This window comes from Bidens hawaiensis, unplaced genomic scaffold (assembly GCF_021521415.1).
Source record: "Bidens hawaiensis isolate Kalapana, Puna unplaced genomic scaffold, B.hawaiensis_p1.1 tig00023456_1, whole genome shotgun sequence".
In the NCBI taxonomy this organism is placed as follows: Eukaryota; Viridiplantae; Streptophyta; class Magnoliopsida; order Asterales; family Asteraceae; genus Bidens; species Bidens hawaiensis.
In genome coordinates, this window is record NW_027493689.1 from 188,023 (window position 1) to 205,940 (window position 17,918).

General features: G+C 29.5%; 1 pseudogene; it reads left to right on the forward strand.

Annotated features, from left to right (window-relative positions):
• The first annotated feature begins 1,594 nt into the window (after positions 1–1,594).
• LOC143567612 (14 kDa proline-rich protein DC2.15 pseudogene) lies at positions 1,595–2,242 on the forward strand (annotated as a pseudogene).
• Positions 2,243–17,918: the final 15,676 nt, after the last annotated feature.

Sequence of the window (17,918 nt, forward strand, 5' to 3'; positions counted from 1 at the left end):
AATCTAGCAAAAGTCATGTCTTCAATTGCCACATGTAAACCTTCCATTGCTAAAATAAACAAAAATGGAGATAATGGGTCTCCTTGATGGAGCCCTCTTTCAAAAGGAAATTCTTCAGTGGGACTCCCATTTATTAGCACAGAAGCTCTTGCAGAGACCAAGCAAGCCTGAACCCACTTCAACCATTTATTCCCAAAACCGAGGAAGTACATGATAGATAAAGATAATCCCAATTGAGAGAGTCGTACGCCTTTGCGAAATCAAGTTTCAATAAAAGAAGATTTTAATTTTTACGTTTATAATCCTCCACAATCTTATTTAAAATAAGAGGCCGATCAAGGATCTGCCTTCCTCTAATAAAAGCAGATTGTTCCACGCTAACAATCGAATCAATAACCTTAGCCAACCTATTAGCTAATAGTTTTGCAATAATTTTATATTGCAAACTTATCAAGCTAACAGGTCTAAATTCTTCCACGATCACCGGACTAGCCACTTATCAAGGAATGTTATTTTTTAAATTGTTTCTTCAATTATTTAGCACAAGTAAACACAAAAAAAACAACCTTTTGTATACAAAGAAGTATTTAGAGATTTATGAGTTTTCCATTTTCATATTGTATAATTAAAAACAACCTTTTGTATACAAAGAAGTATTTAGAGATTTATGAGTTTTTCATTTTCATATTGTATAATTTATTCGTTGTATTACAGGTTTACCTGAAAACCATGAAATTTTTTTGTATCCGACTATTTTATACAATATGGATTTATAAACATTTTTTTTCTTTTTGACATTTTATATTTTATTCAACCCATGTAATACACGAGATTTAACATATTATGAAATAAAACAATATAAATGGTAAAAATATATGGAAAGAAAAAAATATTTAGGTCATGCTTGATTTATATAATTCATATTTGTTCGAAAAATGTATGGGTAAATTTCTTTTATTTATACCAATTTAAGTTGAAGAGAAAAAAATATTGTTATTTATGAAAGACACGTTACAAGATAAACATGACTTACAGTATATTATTCAAAGTTAATTGGTATATTGGTCCATTACAATTTTACTTATCTAGGTGGTTTTTGTAAGATAGGAAGACATCCAACATTTATCTGTCTTATTAGACATGCAAATAGGAAGGTACGAACAAAATGAAGAATAGAAATAAATAAGTTGAATCTAGTCATTTATTTTATTTACATATTATAATTATAAATATAGTATTTATAAAAGAAAAGGGATATTTTTTTAAACGACTAAGTTTTTACATTTTATAGGGATTGAACTCTTGGCTTTTGATTTTACACTCTACCACCTTACCATCCTACCAAAATGCATACGACTAGAGGAGCAGATATTACATATCATATTATTTTATAAAAATAAAAATACCACAAACTAAATTCCAGAATGGAAAAATGATATTTACACTTGAATAGAACCAGGAGAGTACAAGATTGCTGCTGGTTTTGTATACCTAGCATAGCCTTAAAGAATATCAATAATGCATAACAATGCTCATTCTTTCTATCTATAAATACTATGGCACACTTCAATAGTTCCACACCCCAAAACTAGCCACTATAACTTCACCTAGCTAAAGATATTCAAAATGGCTTCAAGGGCTTTGGCAACAACTGCATGCCTACTTACCCTCAACCTTCTCTTCTTCACTCTTGTAAGCTCAAATTATTGCCCACCACCACCAAAGATCCCTAAGCCGCATAAACATCATCATCACCACCACAAAGCCACTTGCCCTAAAGACACCCTCAAGTTAGGTGTGTGTGCTAATGTTCTCAATGACTTGATTCACCTAGTTGTTGGTACACCAGCAACAACCCCTTGCTGCAGCCTCCTCGGTGACCTAGTAGATCTTGAGGCTGCAGTGTGTCTTTGCACCGCAATTAAAGCTAATGTATTGGGTATCAACCTCAATGTGCCAGTTTCGTTGAGCCTGTTGCTTAATTACTGTGGAAAGAAGGTCCCGAAGGGCTTTCAATGTGCGTAGAGATCTACAATTGTTTTCATGGTTCTTGAAAGCTATGTGTGTGTTGTTATCTCATTCTATTTATGTTGGTGTGTTTCATCTTAGGTTTGAGTGTTGTAATTTGCGAAATGATTCATTTGAAACAAAGGCTCTCGCCTTCTCTTGTACTAAAGATCTTGCCATAGTGTGACTAAAGTTTGTATTATTGTGATGCAGAAATAAAATTCCATATTACAAATTGTGCATTTTGTGTGTGATTCCTATGTTAAGTCTTATCATATTCATTTGCGGGTCCAAAGATGTGCCAAATATGCGTACCTTAATGGAGTAATATATATATACTAATTTGAGCCCCGTGTATTACACGGAAATTGATGAAAATTAAAAACTTTAAATATTAAGCAAAATACTATCAACAACGCAGTTATCATATATTGTTAATAGTAAACAATTTACATTAGAGTTACAGGAATTACACAGCAAACATTACACAACTATCTTATAAATAAATAAAAATTTCCTTCTACACTACATTTATGGTTGTATTGGTATTATATATTGTTTCTGAAGAATTAAAATATTTAGTCCAGAGTAAAAATATTTAGTCCACGCCTGCGTGTAGCTCTCATAGTTGCCCATGTGAGAACACGTGTTCTTTCAAGTAGAAACCAACCTTAGATAACGATTGTAACACCCCGGCTTTAAGCGGAATACGCCCGAGTGTAACGTACAGATCACTCATAATCTCGTAACGCTATTAAAGCGACAATAATTATATTAAAATTTAAAACTAAAATATAAAATTCACGTCGCCACTTAACGTCAACTTCAAGAAAAAAGATAAAAAGATTTCCTATGTGAAACAAAAAAGAAAAAGACTAAAAAACATGTTAAAACCTTTAATTTAATCAAACATAAAGGTTGAGTGACTTAATTGTAACACTTTTTAAAGTTGAGTGACTTAAGAAATCAAAAAACAAATTATATATTAAAAATAGGTTTTAAAAAAAATGTAGGAGGGCTAAAGGAGTGACAAGTGGCAAAAATAGGTATTCTTTTATTAGTATAGTAGATAGACATATATAGGGTAAGGTTAAAATAAAAACACACTTGAGTTGTGAAAACTTTATAAACACATTTTTAACCACATGTTTTTAATTAAAGTTTAAATCGTGTGGTCCACATTTAAAGTGAATAAAAAATGTAAATATAAATATAACTCTCTCTCTCCTGAAAACATATATAAAAAGTAATAAAAAAATGTTAAAAAATAGCAAAACAGATTTTTTTTTAGTTTTCAATGTTTTATATTAAATGTTACAACATATATTACGTGTGTAAAAAAAACAAAAAAAAACGATGTTACATAGGGTTTTCACGGGTTTTCATAACTCAAATGGATTTTCATTCTATACTTCCCATATATATATATATATATATATATATATATATATATATATATATATATATATATATATATATATATGGGATGTGTATCATTACAGAACTCTTAAATTATTTAAAAACTTGAATGAACCCTTGAAAACTAACGTTTTTTATAAAAAAATTTGTATGTTAATGCCATTTGAGTGTAATTTTATCACTTTTGATATTTATATCTACGATTACAATTATTAAAATTAGTTTTTTTACACATATCTATGTTTTTTTACACGTATGCAAATTTTTTACCACATAAGTTTTACACATGTGTAACTTATGATTTATATATGTAATCAAACTTTTTTTTAATATGATAAAACAAGTCTCAAATAATGTTAATATATGAAAGAAGTTAAAAAATTTTTAGTTTTTAAAAGTTCCTAGAAGTTCTTAACTTTTTTGGAGTTCTCAAATGAAACTAACCTCTATGTATATATATATCACAACTTACATGTGGGTATTGGTAAATGTGGTCCGGGCATCTTCTTTAATTTTGTAAATTGTGTTGCTTAAGGTTATATGATTTGTATTTATAATAAAATAAAATTACATGATACAAAAATATGCATCAACTAACCAACTATACATCGATGAACAAACGACTAACAATTTCGTTTAAACTAAGCATTTGTCATTTATTTTGAACTTTAGGCTTATTTCCTTCAGCCGAATAGGCACTAGGCCAATACAAAACAAGTCGTGGAAATGTTCATAGGATGAAAAAAAAGATTTTATAGAAGACGTCTATTAGTTGAAGCTTGATTGGAATAAACTTGGTGGATAACTGGCTTGAAGAGACAAGTTCACAAATAAATTGATAGTAAAGACTTATGAACGGCGCACTATGATAAATATACAGAAGCGTTGGATGATCTAGCGGCAAGACATAAGGTTCTTGAAGAATTTTAGCAATCTCAGTATTTGTGTTAATCATGGAACGTTATTCAGATTTATATATGGAAAGAGATACCATATGTTTCTTCTTGGCGCTCCATGATACAAGATTTCCACCAGAAAAATACAGTAGATGCAAGCATGTAAACGTCTTGTTTTATACAATGGGCAAAATTCGCATCTGCGTGCACAAAAATAAAAGTTGTAACATCCAAACTCTCGTACCCACGAGGATCTCTCGAAATTGTTTTTGGTTGCTCAATTGGGTACTTCACATGAGGCCACGCATCCTAGTACATGCTACCCCTACTCGAGCAAATTTATGAAGTTCTCTTCGCATCCACAACTATACCTAAAAACGTAGTAGCGTTCAACTAACCGCTTATGCCAACATATACTCAAATGTATTATATATAATTGTAAGTTCTAAATGTATTTAGTTTTTAACAGGAAAAAAAATAGTTGAGCCGGTGATTTTTCGTTGCTAAAGTGTTAATATGAACCACAGATAGTAATACGATATTTTATTTTTTATTAACTGGGTTTAGATTAAATATAAATGACTTTTATGATGAAATATATACAAATAACTAAAGTAATTATTATCACGCTATAACTTTTGAACTAGAGTAATTATTGTTACATTATATTATTTTTTATAACATAATTACTATAGTTCAAAACTGTAATTACTCTAGTTATTTGTATGTTTAGTATGTTAATTTTATATGTATCGGATCTCACCCCTTTATTAACTATTAGATTGTTAAAATGATAAGTGCTTTTATTTGGATACAACGATTATATACTCGATTATTTTCCACTTCCTGAAAAGAATATGACAAGAGATAATTCTCAAAGTCTCAAGTACTTCACATGTGAGGAGAGTTTTTGTCATTCATTATGAATCGTTATTTTCCGGTTCTTAATTTTCACTCTCTTATCATTGTCATTTTCCGCCTATTTAGTATTCATGACGTTCAACTTTAACCTTCAGTGAGTTGTAAAGTGGTAAGTCACTACAATTTCTTGCTAATATATAGTTGTCTCATGTTCGAATTCATAATCTTTTAAAGATCATCTGTTCAACATAACCTACAATTTAACTGATCACGTTGGTTAAAAGGGCATTGGCATGTCCCATGAGTTTTGGGGGTAACGAGTTATCCTGACTACGATTATAGGAAATTCGTATTAAGATTATTTGAATTTGAAATAAAGTGGATTAAATAGTGTTTCACCGATTTGTCATGACAAATACCTAGTGGAAACGAATTAAAGTAAAAAGAAAAAAAATACAACTATGTGCCACCATGGATGATAAATGTTTACCATCAATCAATTAACCATGTTAAAAAGGAAATCAACTCTCCATGTGAACATATATATGTTGTGGTCAAATTTGAAAAATGATAAAATGTACTTCACCTATATATTTCATAGAATGATAAAAACAGGGTTATCATTTTGAGATGTTTGATTCACCAATATATAATGTCGTCTTGGATTGTGAACAAATAATGAGATTTGTGTTTTAATGATTGTGACAAAATATGTTTGTAGTTTAACTATTATTGAAGCTCACGCTATACGAAGGGAGTGTAGATTGACGTTGACGATAATATATCTCTTACCATGTATATCCTGATGAATTAATATAAATCATTGTGTGGCCAATATTATATATTGTTTTTAGAATTGTATATGTCGTTTTAGTTTGCTTTAGTCGGTATAGTACGTACTCGGTATGTTTATTTTGTAAGTTTATTGTGTAAACTTGGGAGAAATGGGAACCCTATATAAAGGCCACTTAACCCATTTCTTCACAAGAACTCCAACTTTCTCTCATTCAAGAAAATCTTTTGAAAATAAAAGTTCTCTCTCCATCTCCACTTTTTTTCTCTTTTACTTTAACAAACTAAGATCCGAGATCCGAGTGTCGTTGGTGATTTCCGCTAACCAACAAGTGGTATCAGAGCTTTCGGCTCGACTTTTTGTGGTTTTCGGGTCAAACTTTTCGGGTTTTGATCTTAGTTTTTGTTGGATTTGAGGTTGATTTCGTGTTACTCACCTCTTTTGGAGCCCCTTACACCTTGGAAATACACAAGAATCACCAATTCTAAGTTTTTAGTGTTTTAAGTTTTAGTGTCCGGGCTCATATTCGGTTTAAAACTCAGATCTAGGCCGATTTATTGATTTTTAGACTAAAGTCTTTTTGACTCTTTGGAAGTTTAGGTGCTATATTCTCAAAAAAAATCGCATCAGATACTGTAGCAGTCGCATCGCCGAGGTACTGTAGCAGTCGCATCGCGGGGGGGGGGGGGGGGGGGGGACTGTAGCAAAAAGATTTCACATAACTGTAGCAACTCATGCGAAAAAAAGGATTTCGTATGCACTGTAGCAACTCGGCACTGTAGCAAAAAAAAAAGAAAAAGAAAAAAAAAGAAAAGCAGCCTCATAGAAAGGCAAGAAAAAGAAAAATAAAAGAGTAAAAAAAATCATTTAGGATTTTAATTTCTACTTTATTTCTTCATTTATTTTGATTCAAGCCTTGGACTTTTTCTGTTTGTAGTCATACAAGATCTGATCGTTAAGGCCCTGAATCTTCTGCTTTATTTTAACTTTTCTAGATCGAGTCAAGTGTGCAAAGCACAAAGTGTCAAGTGTACAAAGTACAAAAGTGTCAAATATGTTAATAAGAGTACTGTGATCAGCTAAGAAATGTTTAAGTCAAGTTGAGGTGATATGTTAACACAAAGTAAGCCCGAGATATGATGGAATCAGTAACATGTCTAATTAAGTGGAGACCACATAAGTTTCGTGTCTAATTGAACCTCAAATGTATCACGTTAACTCCAAAACACTTGTCAAATTAAACAAATTGACAATATCTGCAGTTGATGATGAATTTGTGTCACAATAATTTCAAAATGGAAATGCGATCTAGGGCTTTGCAAATAAATATGATTCCATGTCGCGATCGTTCTATGTAAATTAACTAAAGAAAAGTTCTATGTAAATTAATTCAATATTATTTTTAACTTTAAAATGTTATATATTTTTCTTTTATTTTATTTTATTTTAGTTTATTTTGTTTTCTAAAATTTTAAGTACCTGTATAGTTTAATATTTTAAGTTTTAATTTTAATTTTTATTTAATTTTATTTTATTTTCATTTTAATTTTATTTTAATTTTTACCTTCATTTTTACCATAGTTTAAATATATATTTTATTATTATTATTATTATTATCTTTTTTTAGTTTATCTTATGTTTTTGTTTTGTTGAAGAGATCAATCTTGCAAACGTTAACAGTCACGGACCGACAAACGAAAAATCTAAAAAAGAAGAAAAAAAGAAGACAAAAAAAAATTAAAATGAGTCATTTGATTTACCAAAAATATTTTATGTTCTCTTAAGAAAATCAGAAAAACGTTTCTAAAAGTACTATCCCGTTTAGAGGGAGCTCCTACTTAGAGGGAGTCGGATAATATTTTCAATTTTTGAGAAATTGATCCAACCCTTGAAAAATGATAAGAAATTATCTCTAACGATTCTAGCACATGAAAATGGTAGATCAAAAGCCAACAAGATCATTGCTTGATGTGTAGATAGGCTTGACAAATGAGTAAGTGTCAGGTGATATAAACTTAAATATTTGTCTATGCTAGTGGTTATACGTTTATGATGCGGTTGCATGTTTTCGTTGAAGTTATATCAATGAAGGTTCAAATGTAATTAAACATGTCATACCCAAGTCTCTCTTTACCTTATCACAATTGTCTTATGAAATCTGTGTAAATTTTTAGTTCTTATTTGAGTCAAGAAAACGAGTCAGAAAAGAAAAGCAAAAAGAGTAAAAAAAATCAAGAAAAAAAGTCAGAAAATGAGTCAGTCCTAGGAATTTTAACTTCAGCTTTATTTCTTCCTTTATTTTGATTCAAGTCTTGGACTTTCTACGTTTGTAGTCATACAAGATCTGATTGTTAAGGCCCTGAATCTTCTGCTTTGTTTTATTTTCTTTCTTTTGTTCAAGCCTTGGACTTTCTCTGCGCGATAATATGGTATTATCCGACCTGATTGTTAAGGCCCTGAACTTCTGCTTTATTTTAATCTTTCTAGATCGAGTCAAGTGTACAAAATAAAGTGTCAAAAGTGTTAATAAGTGTATTGTGATCAAATAAGAAAGGTTTAAGTCAAGTTGAGGTAATACGTTAACACAAAGTAAGCCCGAGGTATGATGGAATCAGTAACATGTCTGACTAAGTAGGGACCACATATGCATCGTGCCTAATTGAACCTTAACATATCACATTGACATCCAAATACTTGTTAAGTTTAAAGTGGACAAATTATACCTACAATCGACTTTGGGTTCTTGGCATAATAATGTCTAAATAGAAGTGTGATCTAGAACGTTAACAGATAATGTGATTCCATGTTGTGATCTTTCTCACAAAAATATTAAAATCGTTAGAAAATTTTGTATTATTGATATATAATATTAATTTCATTTTTACTCTTATCTTTTATTTTTATTTTCTTCTGTTTTATTTTAGTTTCAACTTCAAAATATTATGTATATATTTTTGTTATTTTAAGTACGAAAATGCCAAAAGGTTTTAAGTTTTTATTATATTCGTACATATTTTATTAAACTTTGTTTTAGTCAAAATCATGTGTTTTGTTGTTAAGGTCGTTCATACAAAGTTTGTTGAAAACTTAGGACTTAAACAAATCACTTACAAGTTGAGGGACTGAAATTGGGAGGGCCTGTGAACGAATTCTTCTTTGACCCTCGAGAGTGTTTGTGAACGAATCTTATCGCTCTAAGTTGTGTGCAGCTATACATGGACAGGTAGATCAAGATCAAATCTGCTTTGAGTTGCAGATGCTGAAGCGAAAAGAAAATGAGAACGTGAAAGCTGGTGGTTGAAGCTAAAAATGAACTGATTGCATTCAAAGACAAGGAAAGAAACCAGTCGGCACAAGAAAGCCAACAAAAGAAATTAGATGTCGAGCCTCCCGCATTTGATGTTTCTAAAATTTGTTGTTGCCGATCATTCTTAGAGAATAAGATTGAAGTTCAAGTCTACAAGACTGAAAAATAAAGATTTGTTCAAGATCCAATCTCGTTGAAGACCGTGGATCAAGACAAGTACCAGTTTCAAGAAATAAAGACGAAGTAAAGAACCTGACGAAGGTTCCTCGACATACTCAATCATAGAGGGAGATTGTAGGACCAATATTTATATATTGTTTTTAGGATTGTACATGTCGTTTTAGTGTGCTTTAGTCGGTGTAGTACGTACTCGGAATGTTTATTTTGTAAGTTTATTGTGTAAACTTTGGAGAAATGAGACCCTATATAAAGGCCACTTAACCCATTTCTCCACAAGAACTCCAACTTTTTCTCATTCAAGAAAACCTTTTGGAAATAAAAGTTCTCTCTCCATCTACACTTTTTCTCTCTTTTACTTTAACAAACTAAGATCCAAGATCCGAGTGTCATGGATGATTTCCGCTAACCAACAACACGGATTGATTCGACTCAAGTCTAGAGATCCATCTAGAGGACCTACAACCATTAAGGATTTTACATAAACAACAATAAAATTTAGTAAACTACATGGTTAACTAAACATGTCTATCTTAAAAAGTTACTTTTATAAAAGCTAAATAAAAAAATAATTAACAAAAACGAGAAATAAACATATAAAAAAAGATAAAAATTAAATTATTTTATTTGTTAAAAAAGAATAAAAAAAACTTTAGTAAACTGATTATTATATTAAAGTTTAGCGGTAAAAATGTAAACCATTTAAGAAAAATAATTATTAATGAAGCTCAAAAAGAAAACGTAAATAGTTTAAAGAAAAAATTATTAAAAATGGGTCATATAATAAGTTAATAACTAATTTAAAGTTCATGATTAGAAACTTAAATGGTCGCGTACGGAGTACCCGGCGTTACTTAGTTGGTCGTTTAAAAAAGAAGTAAAAAAAAATTCCAATCAATACCCATTTGCTATTATGGTGGCACAACGACTGTCAAGTGCCAGACGACGGTATGGTTTCCAGGCACCCAAGCCATACTCTGAAATCAGTAGGCCTGGTTAAGACAGCATAGTCTGGCCAGAGTAAGGCAATCGGAGCTCTCCAAATTTAAAAAGTACAGTAGCTTAAATACAAAAGGCCGTCGTTATAAAAAAAAGACCCCTTGCAACTCTATCAAGGTATATATAGAATTATTCACAATTTGAATTGTTTACTTATTAGAATATTTCTTAACTAATTCATGAAAGATAAACTCGAATTTCACACCATGGCATCTATATCTTGACATCGACACATCCATGTACCGGGATTCACAGATTAGTTCGGAGATGGTGCTACTTGATCTTTCTTTGAACCATGTACATGAAACCAATACCAAATATACTAACATCAAAATCAAATATATTAATATAAAATTTTGTGTATTTCAAGTTTCTCTTTGGCGACGCCTTATCATATTTGTTAATATTCCAAGAAGTTATAATGAACTGATCATAATTGTGGTATATATACTAAACATAGACGAAGAAAAAAAAAAGACTCATCTAGTATGCATCGTTGTCGGTTAATTAAAGTGCGCAATTATATCTGGTCGTAATCATCATCTAGTTGTTGAAGTATGTAATTATATCCTGCAAAAGTTACCGATCATCCAAGTACGTGTTCTAGTTAGGTGATAATTAAATAAGATTTCAACAAAATGTCGCATAATGACAGCTTTAACAACATGGTAAAACTAAATAATGTATCATATATTTTCATAAAATAATAGAAATCACCGTAAGAACTCCCGATGGCAATTGAAATGATCAAAACTGATTAGCTAAATGTTAATATTTTAGATTTTAAAAATATAATGAGTTGAATTTAGCCTTTAGTTTTATCATGCATATCACTTTATATGATTTTTTCTTCGTTCAAATATTAATTAAGGTGATAAGAGTACAATATCTACATTAATTTATTAATTATATATCAAATACTTTATGTGCGATGATGAAACGAGAACTTTTATATTCTCAATAATTACTTTATGTAAAAGCTAGTATGAAAACTTTAAATAACAAATAGAAATGCCCATGTTAAATAATAACGCATATTATTATTGTTATAGCTAGAGAGAACCATAAAAATAAGCATATTTGGGTTAGAGCAATCCTTGGATGGATGTCATCTTAGAATACTTCACGTCGAACACCTGAAAGCAAATCTCCAAGCTATTTGGGACAAAATGAACAATATTGCTTTGTATATGAGAGATGGTAAATGTCAGTACTCATGTTTTGTTAATGTTGGTGAGACAAACTTCATCAGGAAAGATGAGTCGCAAGGAGGTATCAAATGTATCTTGATCCTCAATTTAAGTAAATCTCACATCGTTTGTTATGTTCTAAAAAGAGATATCGGGACATAAGAAATATTTAATCTCAAATTTCACTAACGCTTTCTAAGCACATTGTTAACTAAATATGGATGAGAAAATAAATTCACACGTAATCGTATATAAGCGGAAGCAACCATGCTGGGTAGTATATCTCATGTGCTTGGATTGGTAAATTTGGTACGTGCAATATAATTAACCACTTCGACAGGGTGACGATGATTAATGCTAGATATTTTGTATTTTTTGTTTACTACTTGATTGGTAACTTCAGCTATATATGATTATGTTATCGACTACATTATCACCATAAATACTTAAGTTTTCCCTGTTAACTTTTGTCTACTAACTTTCAAGATGTTTTAAATACGTAGTTATGTTTACTTTTTTCAAAATTCCGATATAAACTTTTATTTAAAACAGAGGTGTGTTAAAAATAAAGTATTTTTAGCATCGTAAACGACTTCTGCATGCGCTTGGATCGGTAACTTTTGCATGATACATACTTCGACTGCTCGATGATGATTATTAATGGATGTTCGCTTTTTCTTTGTGTTTTACGTTTATACTATCACTAACTTTGATGGAATATAACTACGCACTTTGACTAAGCGACAACTATGTAAACTAGATGTTTAGTCTCTTATTTTATATTTTATTTTATTTTTTGTATTTTGTGTTTATTGTTAGTTGTTGTTTAAAAAGTGTAAATATTGTTTGTATTTAAATTCCCCAGAATATAATTACGCACTTTGACTATCTGACAACGATTTTAACTTGTATGTTTACTTTGCTCCGTATCTTACTTATATGCTTAGTAAATATTTAGTTTTTATGTAATTACTTTAAAATTGTTACCATTATAAGTTATCTTTACATAATTTAGAAAATGGTTAAGGGAAAAGTGATGGTGTGAGATGTGTATATCCGTAGTTGATCTTTTGCGAAGCGTTTTATGTTATGTTTGCATGTAAACATGTAGAATAGATACATTTTGTGTAATAAGGTGGTAATATACGCGTTAGTTTTATGTATTAATAACAATAAGAAAAGTTCTTAAAAAAACCATGCAATTAGTAATTTACAAATCTTTAAAAATACAGCTTTTGTCACCGTTGTCATTGCATTCAACTAAAATCTTGACATATGATAATTAACATGCTTCTGAATCGAGTTGGCTACGAATGGTGACGAAAAAGACATCTCATTGTTGTATATTTAATAAAATAAAATCAGGATAGTCATTATTTTTTTATTATTAAAAAGTAAACCCGTGACTCTAAGAACCTTCAATAATGCGGAGTGTTTAGCGTTTCCTTTGAATTTATCGATTTGATTTGGAAATATACGGCCATAGTGCCATTTGCAAACTTGTTTTTTTCTATATTTATTTATTTATTTATTTTGATTTGGTACTTGGTAGGATATGGCCATAGTGCCATTTGCAAACTTGTATTTTTCTACATTTTTTTATTTCGAAGTTTTTATAACTGTATTTGAAGTTTGTATAATAAGATAAGTAAATAACCATCAAATGTAATATTTCAATTTTGGCTTTATTTTGTTGATCCACGTATTTTTAATTGATTAATAAGGAACATAATTAAATACAATAACCAAGTTTGCAGATGTCTTGTTTTTTTTTCTTTTCTAATTAAATTTACCCAGTTTTATCGTTTCTATTTTGTGAGCATCTTTTGTAAATATTAAAAGAAAATTAGATTAAACCCTCCAACTCCTCTCAATAAATAATTAAGATTTGAATATGTTATTTAAATCACTTACTTTAAGAAAAAATATATTTATTCAAAGAAATCACAAGATTGAAAGATAGAGAACTTACAATAACAAAACTTCGAGTATTACTTTAATTACTAGCAAGTGAATTTTATCCACCATTCTAGTTCATACACGTTTAGGCTATGTGTAGTGGGGCGTTACAGATTAGGAGCGATTGTGACATGTGGTATCCAGTAAGCAAATTGAGGATTTTTGTTTTAAGGTTGTAATGGTTTTGTAGCCCATATATATATATATATACAAAATGGTTCAAATAAGAATAAAAAGTTTCCTAGAAATAGTAAGAACTAATGGATTTTTGACATTTGACATTAAAACCTATTGTAAAGAATAATTATAGGAAACTATGTCGGTTTTTGGTAATTTTAAATCTCAACCATTAATTAACATGATCCAATGGTTATGATTTATTCCTACTCTTTCTAGGAAACTACTTATTTTTAGGATAACCCTCTCATATATATATATATATATATATATATATATATATATATATATATATATATATATATATATATATAGGGTAAGAATCCTAAGAGAACCATTGACAAATTGAGAACTTTGAGAACTATTTTGGACCACTAAAAAAACCCTCTAAAATAAATATTAAAAAAATTATAAAACAAACAAAACCGAAAATTTTAAAAAAGTAAATAAACCAAAATTCTTATATTTCATTCCGGTTTCATTAAAAAAAACGAATTTTTTTTCTTTTTAATTCGTATTATACATATACACATATGTATACTTTCATTTAATCTCTAGTTACGTAATATACACATATGTACGTTATCATTTATCTTAAATTATACATATGTGTATAGGAAAAAACATGTGTGTACATATTATATATATGTATAATAAAAAAACCGATTTTTTTTCTTTTTAATTTGTATTATGCCTATACATATATGTATACTTTCATTTAATCTCTAGTTATGTAATGTACACATATGTACATTATCATTTACCTTAAATTATACATATGTGTATAGGAAAAAAAACATGTGTGTACATATATGTATATGTATAATTTGGCTAAACCGAGAATTTTTTTTTTACGTTTTTTTTTCTAGAAACCGGGATGATAAATAAGAACTTTGATTTTTTTACTTTTTTTATTTTGTGTTTTTTTTGTTTTATGATTTTTTTTTTATTTTTGTGTTTTTTTGTGGTCCAAAATGGTTCTCATAGTTCTCAATTCCCAAAAAGTTCTCACATGATCCTAGATATATATATATATAGGGTAAGGTTAAAATAAAAACTCACTTGAGTTGTGAAAACCCGCGAAAACCCTATGTAACATCGTTTTTTTTTTACATGTAATATATGTTGTAACATTTAATACAAAACATCGAAACATAAAAAAAATGTTTTACTATTTTTTAACATTTTTTTACTAATTTTTATATATGTTTTCATGAGAGAGAAAAAGTTATATTTATATTTATATTTTTTATTCACTTTAATTGTGGATCACAAGATTTAAACACTAATTAAAAACATATGGTTGAGAATGGGTTTCTAGAGTTTTCATAACTCAAGTGGGTTTTCATTTTATACTTAGCATATATATATATATATGGTAAGGTTAAAATGAAAACCCACTTGAGTTGTGAAAACCCGCGAAAACCCTATGTAACATCGTTTTTTTTTTGTTACATGTAATATATGTTGTAACATTTAATACAAAATATTGAAACATCAAAAAAAAATGTTTTGCTATTTTTTAACATTTTTTTACTAATTTTTATATATGTTTTCAGGAGAGAGAAAAAGTTATATTTATATTTATATTTTTTATTCACTTTAATTGTGGACCAAAGATTTAAACATTAATTAAAAACATGTGATTGAGAATGAGTTTTGTAACAACTCGGTTTTCCACGTACAACTTATATCCATTACCCGACCCGTTTTATGGTTCGAGAAATTTTAACATATAAAAAGTATCGCGTTTATCAAGGCATTTATATACAATTTATACTTATTTAATATATTTAATTAATATATAAATAACTTTGGAAAATATACATATTTAACCCAAAATGCAAAGTTTAATCCTTTATCGTTTCCATCTCAAATTCCCGGGGACTAAACTGCAAAGTCTGTAAATCAACTTTATAAACCATTTAGCCAAGACCCGTATACTCAAACCCATGACCCGTTTAATTACTTAAGCCTCAAATAACGATTTAAACTTGGAATTGAATCTTGATTTTGATTGTTCTTACTATTATCGGCCTAACCGTCGTGGTTAATTTAGAAACAAGATCAAATATCACCCGTAATTGATATATTTATGAACCGATCTAGACCTAAAATTGATTATGTATTCTAGGCTTAACCATACTTCAATTAATCGTGACTGCACGTTCCTAACATCATCGCGAACCAAACCCCTAGACTTAATTGTAGAAACTTTGGCCGTCCACCCCTGTTCGTCGTCCTTGACCGCCGGCAATGATTGGATCAAATTAGCCCGTGTTTACTCGTCGAGGTATGTAATAAGTTATATGTTTCAGATCGTCTTGGTATGCTATACAAAACCCCTAAGTCAATTTAAACAAAAGTTAAACGGAATGAACGATTGCAGGTTTAGGGTTTATAATCAATTTGAGACTAATCGGGTTCTGTATATGTTGATTAGTTTTCATTCCATTAACAATTGACACACCAGCCCAGTTCCCTTCTGTGTCGGCCAAACACCTGGGTTCGAATCCCAGCAGCCCTATTTTTGGTATTCCTTTTTATTTTGATTATTTTAACCTATGATAATTAATATTTATTAATAAATAAACAATATTTTTGTTACACCGACATCATAAAGTTAACGTTTCGTGTCGACTAGTGTCGTTACAAGTTTTAGTGTGTGTATCTATATATATATATACGTATATATATATATATGTGTGTGTGTGTGTATTTCTTATTAATAATAATTCGTTATTATCTTACTTAAAACCGACACCAATATTGATGATTATCGTTGTTAAAACATCTTTATAAGTTTGCTCATATTTACTATATATATATATATATTATATTTATATATAAACATGTATATATATATATGTATGTATCATTTTTTAACAAAAACTATGATAAACATAATAAACATATTAAAAGTATAATTATATTTTTGTCGTTGGTTTCGTTAAAAGATTTTAAGATATAAATTTATCATAATTATATATCTAAACGTTTATTATTATCGTAGGTCTTAACTCGTATTTATTTAATTAATTACTCGTAAACCTGATTTTTATGACAAATACTGATTTTATAATTAAATAATAACAATAATCCGTATAGATCAAACGTTCAATCCATAACATATCAAATCATAATTGTAACTTAAAACGTATCGAAATCCTAAATTCATTATACATATTATATCATTATAATTCACTCGTATTATCATCTAATTAGGATTCTTGTCGGTAATTCTCGATGAGTGTGATTATCGTTCTTGTCGTATTCATTTTCATTTGGCTTAATCGATCAGGTGAGTTTGGTCATTTCCCTTTTTATACACTGTTTTCTAACGTTTTGGGGACATATGCGTACTTACTCATATTTTCTATTCTATATATATACTCAATATCGCAAACATAATTGTTGTGTGAATATCAGTTGAATGCTATTTGCTAATTGTTACATGTTTAATTGTTTACTTGATAACGTTTCGGAGAGGTCCACCATATCCCCTTGTATAGGGTTCTCATTAGTATGATCATACGACCGTCTTAGTAACCGGAGCACGATTCGCTTGGCAAAGGTAAACCAAAAATTTAGTCATTGTAATCAATGCCCGATTCGCTTGGCAACGATTCATTGGCACACGAATATACTTGATTTTGGTTTGTTAAGGTTTGATTGATTATTATCACATAGATTGGTTTGCGCATTTATCATTATCATTTATCAACTATATACATATATATGCTATTATTTAATGTTACAAAATTGGTGATCATCTCACTCAACATGTGTTGTTGACAAACTCCATTTTCTACGCATATGCAGGTTGCTTAGATTGAAGTATGGATATGTAGTCAAGACCATAGGTTATATTGAAGACAAACTTAAATTTAATTGATTGTATTTATTTAATAGAATTGTTTTGTTGTATTTGATTATTGTGTGTACATTTGAATTAAAATAATTAATTAGATATTGTCACATTTTATTTATGATAGTATCTTCAAGCTGTGAGCAATCGGATCACGCCCCGGCATTTCCGCCTTAGGTTGGGGTGTGACAGATTGGTATCAGAGCCGAAGGTTATAAGATAGGTCATTAGAATTTGTCCTAGACATATGTTAGGAACCCTATGC